Raw genomic sequence first — 9,527 nt, 5'->3', positions numbered from 1 at the left:
CAGCCCAGGTTCCTGATGGCAGATCAGCCACTTGGCACTGTCAACCCAGCCTGAGCTGGCACTGGTGCCAGTTTGGGGAATACCCCAAGCAATCAGAGGTTGTCGCAGTGACTGCTGAGCTGCTTGTTTCTGGAGCCGATGGTTCAGATCAGTGAAGATGGAACAACTAAAATTTGTGGGAAGAAAGGTTAGGAAGTCATCCTCAGGGAGTGAGAAACTTTGGTAGGAAGGTTTTTTGCCTGCATTTCCAGTTATGCTCCTGTGTGACTCCAGCTACAGCACTGGCAGGGGCTGAGCTCTGCAGCAAAGCCGAGTTTATCTGTCAGGTGTGGCCCTGTAAACATGAGAGTGATTAGGTGTGTTAGAGGTTGTAGGTGCACAGTTTGTGGTGATTGGGAATGGGGATACAGCCCAGCCTCATCCCCAATGGGCACAGCTGTGAGCAGCACTGCCAGCAATGAGCCATGGAGTGCCCAGGGGCACTGACAACCACCACAGGGAGCAGAGGGCACACAGGGGCAGTGCATAAATATGAAGGCATAAAATGTTGGGCTAAAGAGCAAGAAGGGCAGATGCTTGCAGCTTTCTGGTGTGATGGGATGTTTCTCTGTATGGGCAGATCCTGAAGCCTTCTAAAGTGGTCTGGTGTTACTCTGTATGGGTTGAAGCTTCCTGAAATTGTGTGATGATGCTCTGTGTATAGTGGCCATCTCAACTCTGGTATATGCTGCCACAAGAGGTGTGTTGTTCAGAAGAAAGGATGGGTATATGTGAGCAGAGCAATGCTTGAAGTGTTTTCAAGCATTCTTAACTTGGCAAGGTAGAAGATAGATGACAGATGCTCAGTCTTATCTCTGGGAAGGAACTCTGAAATCCAAACTTGAATTATTCTGCAGTACCCTACATCCATCCAATTTGCATGCCCATTGGTGAGCGTTCTGTGAGTTGTAGCTCATTGTAAATACTTTGGATTCTGTATTGTGGTTGTTATAATTTATATTCACATCATTTCAGCACTAACAGCAGTGCCAGTGTTGTTGAGAGTGAATGTCCCTTGAAATGTTTGGTGCCTACTGAACCTGACCTAATTCCTGTGATACAAAAGGCATTGCTAAAACCTCATCTTGTACCACAAACTGGTGTAGTACAACCTCACCAGCAAAGTTACATGCTAAAAGGGGCAACCTTCATTTCTGTTACTGTTGTAGAAAACTCTAAAAGCTGGGTCCTGGTGAAGCCTTTGATTTGCAGCCTTTCAGGCTGTAGTTGAAACCCTTATGGAAGAAGGATTTAGGCAGGCCTGGAAAGGTGAGAAGAGAGAAGCCTGAGTGTTTGCAGTGCTGTAGGGACTTCCAGCTTGCAGAGCTGTGTGTGGGGGCTTCTGAGGGCACTTTGCAAGGGACAGGAGCCCTCAGGTTTCCATGGGGAGAGGGAAAAGAGAGGGCCACAGTTTTACCAGCAAATATGCACTTGAGCTCTCAGTGTGAACATAACCTGTTTCTGTTCCTCACGTGGTGTGTGTCCTATGACTGGAATAGACAGTCCTGGTGCCCCCTGTTGGCGGAGTGACTAAATTATTCATTGTCTGCTTAAAAAGGCAAAAAGCCCAGAAGTTCCTCTCCCTATTTGGTACAAAAGACACCTCATAGGACTTTTGGGACTTCACCTCAGACCTGGGGCTGTCCAGTTGGACAGAGGCCAAGAGGTTCCATCTAGGCAATTCACTAGAAAAGGAAGAGAACAAAAGAAATAATTGCTTTTGTGGGGTGTTTTAGCAGGAGCAAGAGCCTCTTGCCACTCCCTTGGTTTTTCTCTGTAAGAGCTTTGTTATTTTGCCTTTTATTAAACCTTTTCTGTTTCCAACACTACCTCAGAAGCCATCCTGCTGATTTTGTGCTGTTAGTGGTAGCTGAGCTATCTCAGCTGTGATGGGTTTCTCTGAGAGCTCATAAGACCTGGCTTGAAGAGAAGCACACCATCTGGGTTGGGGGCACAGGGGTGTGTGTCCATGGGGACTGCTTCTCTCCCAAGGGCTCAGCTGCCATTTTACTGCTCCAGTCACCCACAGCCCTGTGGGAGAATCACTCAGGGTGGGGACAGCATGAGGAGACATCAGCTGCTCATCCTTGGGGATCCTGCCTTACAGATCACATCACTTCCCACAGAGCAGCACTGGGGCCACCTCTGCCCCACCCTCCTGATCCCTGTGTCTTCCTGAGCACCTTCCAGGCTGTGCTGCAGCTCCAGGAACTGCAGAATGTGGAGTCAGGTGCTCTCTCAGGGGTGGCTGATCCAGACAGGATGTGCCTTATGCAATAGCGTAAGCTGGGCATATTTTAACATGCCAGCTGAAGCCCTGAGTCAGACTTTGCAGTGAATGTGTGTATTGGCCTTCTGAGAGGCAGTTGTTTGAGAATGTCACCATTGAGACTGCCAAACCTGCTTGTGTATTTCATAGTTCATACTGTAAACTGCTCACACACCCCCCTGGGCTGTGTGTTAACAGACACAGCTCATAAATAGCAGTGCCTGGCAAAGCTGGCAGCTCTAGATCTGTCCACAGAGGTTTGGGCCATGGAATTTGCTGTGACAAAGGTGTCCCTGGTATTTTCTTTCTGTGTGAATAGGAAGCATAGGGCATGGAGTGCCTGCTGTTAAATGAGACCAAAGGTAGTGATTGTGGCTGCATATGGAAATGTATTGCTTAACTAACCTCTTCCATAAAGAGACAACAATCAGAGAAATAGAAACATGGTTGAGGAAAGTGACACACAGTCAGAACACCCAGAAAATCTTTCATAAAATAAAGAGGGGTGGAGGAGCAAAGGGATGCTAAAACTGGTTGTGTGAGGAAGGGCTTGAAAAGGTTTCAAAGAAAGTATCTTATGGTCCTGAATAAAGCTGTAAGACACTGCAAAACCACAGAAATCCAGAACACAATAAGTCCTTTTATAAGTATTTGAAGTCTGTTTTTTCTTATGTGTGTGTATAGATATTGCTGAGGCTTTGTGAGCGTGAAATTCCTTTTTCCTTTGTAGTTCTGTGGCACTTCTGAGTCTTGTGAGGATGTCTTGCCTCTAGGCTGGGCATCACTGACAAGGAGAAGTACCAACCAAGAGAGATCAAAGGGAAACCCAGGTAGGTTCCCAGGGAAGCTGCTGGGTGATCAACCAGCTCAGGCTCCAGCGAGTGCCTTTTGCGAGTCTGCATGTGATTTACTGTCTCCATTGTGTGAGCTCAGCCTGTGCTTTGCTAGTGCTGCAGGACTGAGTGCTTCCCTGCAGCCTCCTCAGGCTGCTTGGGGTCAGGGGATGCTTGGTCTCCCTGCCTCAGAGCACAGCACATCTCCAGTAGAAATGGCTGTGGGGCACTGATGGGGACAAGGGGCTAAAGAGAAGGCACTGAAAGCCTCTCCATGGTGAACAAACTGAGAAAGACTCTTCCTCCTTCATCCTCACAAAAGTACAGAAGAAAACAAGCTGATGCTTCTCTACTTCTGCTGCTCTCTGGATTTCAGAGATGACTGTTGTGACATTTCCCTTCTCAGAAATGGCCAAGACAGAATGTTACTTTATTCCTCCCCCTTTTTCCTCTAGCTGAAACCTCCTGCTGCAGAAGACCTCAGCAGCAAGTGACTACTCCATCTGCTGTCTGGAGGAGGTCATTCATCTCCAAAGGAAACAGCAGACTTTTCAGTGATTTCCTCCTGAGGAATCAGCTGCTGACAGAACTCTCTCCTTAGCCAAACTCAGGCTTACAAGGACAGTTTTGGCTGCTTGTTAACCTCAAAAACGATATAGTATAAAAATAACCAGGGAAGAACAATCTGTTGATCTGGACCAGCTTCTGTGCAAGGAAGAGTTGTCTGAAAAGGAACCCTTCAACTCCAGAGGGCTGTGAAGTGTTCTGTATCTAGAGGATGAGCAGGGAGGGATGGATTCCCCTTTCCCAGGAATCTCACTGTTCCAGAGGTGGGATAGTGGCCTATGTGACTGCCTTGTGGCCTACTCTGCAGGGGAGAGGTGTTACTGAGCTTGGCTTTCACTTCAAGCGGAGTGCTAAGGTGCTAAATATAGAGGTGTGTGAGGAAGCCTTTCCCAAACAAAGCTTCCTTACAGGAAAAGAACTGATAATCTTTGCAGTCTGCTCCAGATTTAGCACTTAGCTGGCAGTTGAAGGTGAGAAAGACAGGTCTGGGCAGCTGCACAGGACATGGGGCTGAGATAGGGCACAGCTATGCCCTGAGCACCTGATGAGTAGGCTCTGACATTATCCCAAGGTGCTGTGCCAGCAGATGAGGAGCAGGAGCCTGTGGACAGCTGGATTTTCAGCCTGCTCCTGTCTCTGTTGAGACACAGGTGCTGAGATGTTCTCACTGCTGGGCTCTTGAGCTTTCAGCTGGGCACCTCTCCAGCTGTCCATCACTCCTTGGACCTGGTCCATGGGAAACCAAATGTGATCTGAGGGGTGCCACTGCACTGGAGATATGGAACAGACACCTGGCATTTAATTCCAGCTGAGGGGAAGTTGGGCTGAAAATAAAACTGGGCAGTGCCTTGAGTGCTTTGAGTCTGTGCTGGGGCTTCTGCCTGGGTCATGGCCCTGTGGATCAGTTCAAGGCAGAACCAGCTGTTTGGGTGTAATTGTAGAAAAATTGATGTGGGGCAGCTCAGAACATCAGGTGAACTGGAACCATGCAGGGATTTTCTTTTTTCCCCAGGATCTGATCACACGAGGAACAATGGAGTGAGCACTTCCACACTGTGTGGTACGACTGACAGATAGTGCAGGGGAGGTGAGGCTGGCTTTATTTTCAGCTGTGAAACCCAGGAAGGGATACATTTTTTGTGAATTAATTAATCTGGAGAAAAGGCAGTTTAACTATTCGACAAAAGATTCATTTCCACCCACTTCCCAGCTGGCAGCTTAGCCATGGACTGTCAGATTTCCATCAGCCTCCAACGTTCTGACTGAAATAGTAATTTCTGCTTGGCAGGCCAGAGAGTAACAGTTGTGAGCCCTGTGCTGCTCATGGGTAACAGGTAAGGGAGGCAGGACAAGGTTGTGCCCTGCTCCAGGCAGGGCTGCTTGGTGCTGCAGGGCCCATTTGGCAGATGCCATGAGCAGGAGCTGAACTTGAATCCCCCCAAGCAGGGATTTGGGTTTGTTTCCTAGACTGGCAGGTCTCAGGGAGTCTTCTTCTGACCTTATTGTGAAATGGGGGGAGTGACACCATGGTTCAAGCCAAGGAAAGCATTTTTCATGTGGGTTATTCAGTGTCTCATTAGCACAGCCATCAGGGAGAAGTGGGAGTCACTGCAGTGCCCAGTGACAATCTCAGGCACAGAAATATCTCAAGACAGAAGCTGAGGAAAATCATAATCACAAAGGCATCAGTCTGCTAACAAGGGCTGGGGCAGTAAACCTCAGATGGAATCTTGGTTTGTAACAGCACACAGCAGGTACCTGCTGAATTCCTGAGGTTTGGACTCAGCCCAGGAAAGGTGTGCACTGCCAGATCAGATGTTGTTGGGATGTAAAACCTCCAGCTTCCTTCCAAGTATTTTCAAGCCTTGAGTTGACCCTACCAAAGAGAACTGTTAGGGAGACATTTACATCCAGGTGACACACCCACAGCAGGTCTTATCCATCAGTGACAGAGCTGACCATGTCACCTGTTGGCAGTAAATGGAGTGCCAGCAGAGCAGTGGCTTTCCTGGGCATGTCACTGCTATCAACAGAGCAAAGATGGCTCTAAATAGCACAGGAATGTTTAGCATATTGTGGTCTCATGTGAAAAGTTCAAGCTGTATCTCAAGGACAGAAGGTCTTTTAAGAAGGAAGAGATCAAATCCCCGAGGAGCAGTTGTAAAATGCCACTGTGAGTGCCCCCCAAATGCCTTTGGCACATTCTGCTGAAGTGACATGCTGCAGCTTGTGTCTGTGTGAGGGGAAAAGGACACAAGGGTACAGAGTTGGGACCCTCAGCAACCTTACACATCATAAATACCACAAGGTAATGGCAAAACAAGATCTTTGTTCCATGTAAAAGAAAATGCAGAAAAGGAGAGAAAAAGAGGGCATCAGCCGAACTTTGGGTGCTGTTAGCAGGAATCTGAGAACAAACTGTGCAAGACACATTTACAGTTGTGAATATTTGCTACTCTGTCAAGATCAAGGGCTTCTGAGAAGTCTGAGTGCCTGCAGAGATTTAAACAAATAAACTACTGCAGCCCCTCTAAAGACTGACCTGGGAGCTGCACAGTGAGAGACTCAGCTGGGTGTTTCTGGGAAGGGGAAGAAGTTGGAAGGACACAGCAAGGAGAAGGACCTGTGTATCTCAGACAAGAGATAAGCCCAGTGAATCCAGATCTGTTCATCCCTCAGCTGCCTAAAAGCAGAAAATGCTTTTTAAAATTCCTTTGTCGGTTCTGGTGTTTTGATTTTCATCTGCAATGTTACCCTGGAGGCATCAACTACCACCTCCAGTCCCTGCAAAGCTGGGGCTCTGCAAGTGTCCTCACATTGCTGGGATTCACTTCTCTGCTGGAGTAACAGGTGCTGTGAGCTTGGGAGGAGCTGTGGGCACTGCAGGGGAGAGGTGGGTTTGGAGCCTGCCCAGGGCAAAGGGAGTGAGGAGGTGCTGAGCACTGGCAGGAGAGCTCTGTCAGGACAGTGTCACTGTCACCCTCCTGAGGTTAATGCCAGTCCAGCAGCTGGAATGAACACAAATAGAGTGCGGGCAGAGTGAACAGCAGGGAGCCTTTGGGCTGCCAGAGCTGGATGTGGCACCCTGGCACAGTGTTTGATCCCAGGGTGAGTGTTTATGTTCAGTGATGGAGTCAGGGGCATGGGGACCTTGCCCATGTCTGCTTTGGATTTGTTCTGTTCCTTACCTAGAGCACCAAAAGGGGAATTTCCTCACTTTGGTGCCCGCACACCCTGGTGCTTTCAATGTTACCACAGCCAGCAGTGGTGGAAGACCCAAAACAAAGCAGAGAAGTGCTAAGAAAAAACAAATCCTCTATCACCAGCACACAAAAGACCACATGGAACTACCACCAAGAGGTCCTGCCAGTGTTACACTGCTGTGTGTGGACACGTGGGACCCAGCAGAATCCATTAAGCAGGGAAATTCTTGCTTGTATGGCCCTGAGACCAAAAATACACACACTCACTGCAAGTGTAGGACAAGTGAGACTTGGGGAGCAGGGATATGTGCAGGGATGTGCTCAGCAGCAGCAGCCAGCAGGAGGAACACAGAGCTGCTGCTGCCATGGAGCAGTCCCAGCCCTATTACAACCCCACATAAACCACCCTCCTGTCATTACAGGGCTGCTTGCACTCCCCCCCGCTGATCTCCCACACTGCACACACAGTTTTCCCAATGGCACAAAAAGAAATAACAACTTCCCAAGCCTGGAGAAAATCCCTTTGGTGCCGAATCCCTGAGATCAGGGGAAAATCAATGCTGGTGTTACAAGGGATGGCTTGGCTGGGGAGATCTGTCAGGACATGTAACGTGGTGTGAGAGACATGATGGCTATTTCTACTGTCTGAGATGGACGTGGCAGGAAGGAATATTGCAAAACTCATTTCCCAGCAGCAAGTGCTGGTGCATGAGCCAGGGTAGGGCCTGAGGGCACATCTGGCCAGATGCTGTGAGTGCCCACACTGGGGAGGGCAGGGCTGGGACATGTCACAATGCTGCTGCTTCTTGCTCAGAGGGAGCCCTGGGCTTCTCATTTGCTTTTGGACTGAATGAAATGTTCTGGTCAATTGAAATCCCATTTTATTTCATTTATCATTTATTCTGCTGACTTTATTCCAGGAGCTGCTGTGTGGTGCTGAATGTCCTGTGGGTGTAGCTGGGTCTGGCTCTGACATTGGTGCCTCCTGGAGTCCCTTGCACTGAGGAAAGGCAGGAGTGTTTCCAGTTTTCATGGTAGGCAGGAAGCCTTTGCTTCCTGGGAGTGGTGTCCCTTGGGGGAAGGCTCCTTCTCCAGCACATTGCTTTCCTGGCAGGGTGGAAGCACTCAGCCAGGCCTGGCATCTCAGCCTCTTCTCTGTGTCTGATGGAGGGGCTGAAGGCCTTTCTGCATCTCCTGGGGATGGGACATCTCATTTTCACCCACTTGGAAAGTAAAATGGCAGCTGTGGATCAGCTTTATTTATTCTGTCTATACAATGTATCTGTATTCATGAAGCTCCTTTATTCAAATCCTTGGCTCCCAGCTCTAGGAGCAGTAACTTGCCCTTTAAAATGATAATAATCCCAAGCAAACTCCCTACAGAGACAAAATTTGTCATTGCTTTGCCTTTGGCTTTGCAAATATCTCATGTTTCTCCTCCTAATGTGCTGTGCTGATGGGTCTGGAGTGAGGTCCAGGGCAGGCTGGTCTGCAGTGTGGGCACGGAGATGCCCAGGGCAGGGTGGGACAGGAGCAGCTGCTGAGAGAGGCTGTACAAAACCTGTCTGAGAGCAGACCCGTGAGGCTTTGGCTGCTTGACACCCTGAGGTGCAGGCAGACCTCACGTGCTGAGCACTGCCTCCAAGAGAGGGATAATAGCTTTATTCTGCACTCTTCTGGCAGATGCCAAACTGACATGCCCTCAGCAAAGCTTCTGTGAACCTCCTCACTGTTATCTAAAGTGCCCGGCATTGCTGGCAAGCGTAGGTAGGCAAAGGCTTCTGCTTCTTGTAGGAGCATTGGGGGTTGGACTGTCAGGACGGACGGAGACGAGAGATCCCTGCAGCCAGATCGTGGAACTTGTGGGTTATTGCAAAGGGCCTGGGGGCAGGGCCCTGCTGGGATTTGGGGTTTATTGCAAAGGGCCTGGGTGCAGGGCCCTGCTGGGAGCTGCCAGCCACAGCTCAGAGTGGGCTGAGAGAAGAGAGGGGTAGAGAGAGGCTGAGAGGGTAAGAGAGCAAAAGTGTAAGAGGAGTAAAAGGGTAAGAGAGTGAGGTTCCCGTCACAATACAATAAATCTTCTTCTGTGTTGAATATTCTAATTCTCACTAACCAATCTAGTGCAAGATACAAATCCTATATCATTTACATACAGCCTGTAAGAATCACTACATTACCATACTGTGCTACATTTTAAACCCTAAAAACTCCTCTATGGACTCCCTCTGCCAAGCTAGTAGGGTCTGCTGTGACCCTTGGGCCTGTCTGCAAGCAGAGGGTGTTGTTCCATCCAAAGGGGATTACCTTCAGCTGGCCACACCATTGTTTTCCAGTTGTTCAGTAACTGAGGTATCTCAAAGCTTGCTTTCATTTCAATCTCGCTTATAGTTTCCATATTCTCAAAATCTTTTGCCAGGCAATCATATTTATAAAGCTTTCCTGTTTCATCTTCCCCAACAGCTTCTCTCTGCTCACCAGAATCCCCTCAAAGTGCACAGAAGCCGCTGCTGGTTTGGGTGGTGCCGGAGTTAGCCCGGGTACCGGGCCGGGGGTACCGGGCAGGGGAGGGCAGTCCCGCACTGCCGCGGGTGCCGGTGCCGGGGGTGCCCCGGTGCC

Source organism: Melozone crissalis, unplaced genomic scaffold (assembly GCF_028551555.1).
Source record: "Melozone crissalis strain CALT ecotype California unplaced genomic scaffold, PUWL_Pcris_2 ptg000014l_1, whole genome shotgun sequence".
Taxonomy (NCBI): Eukaryota; Metazoa; Chordata; class Aves; order Passeriformes; family Passerellidae; genus Melozone; species Melozone crissalis.
The sequence above is the reverse complement of the archived record's forward strand: the minus strand, read 5'-3'. Positions refer to the sequence as shown.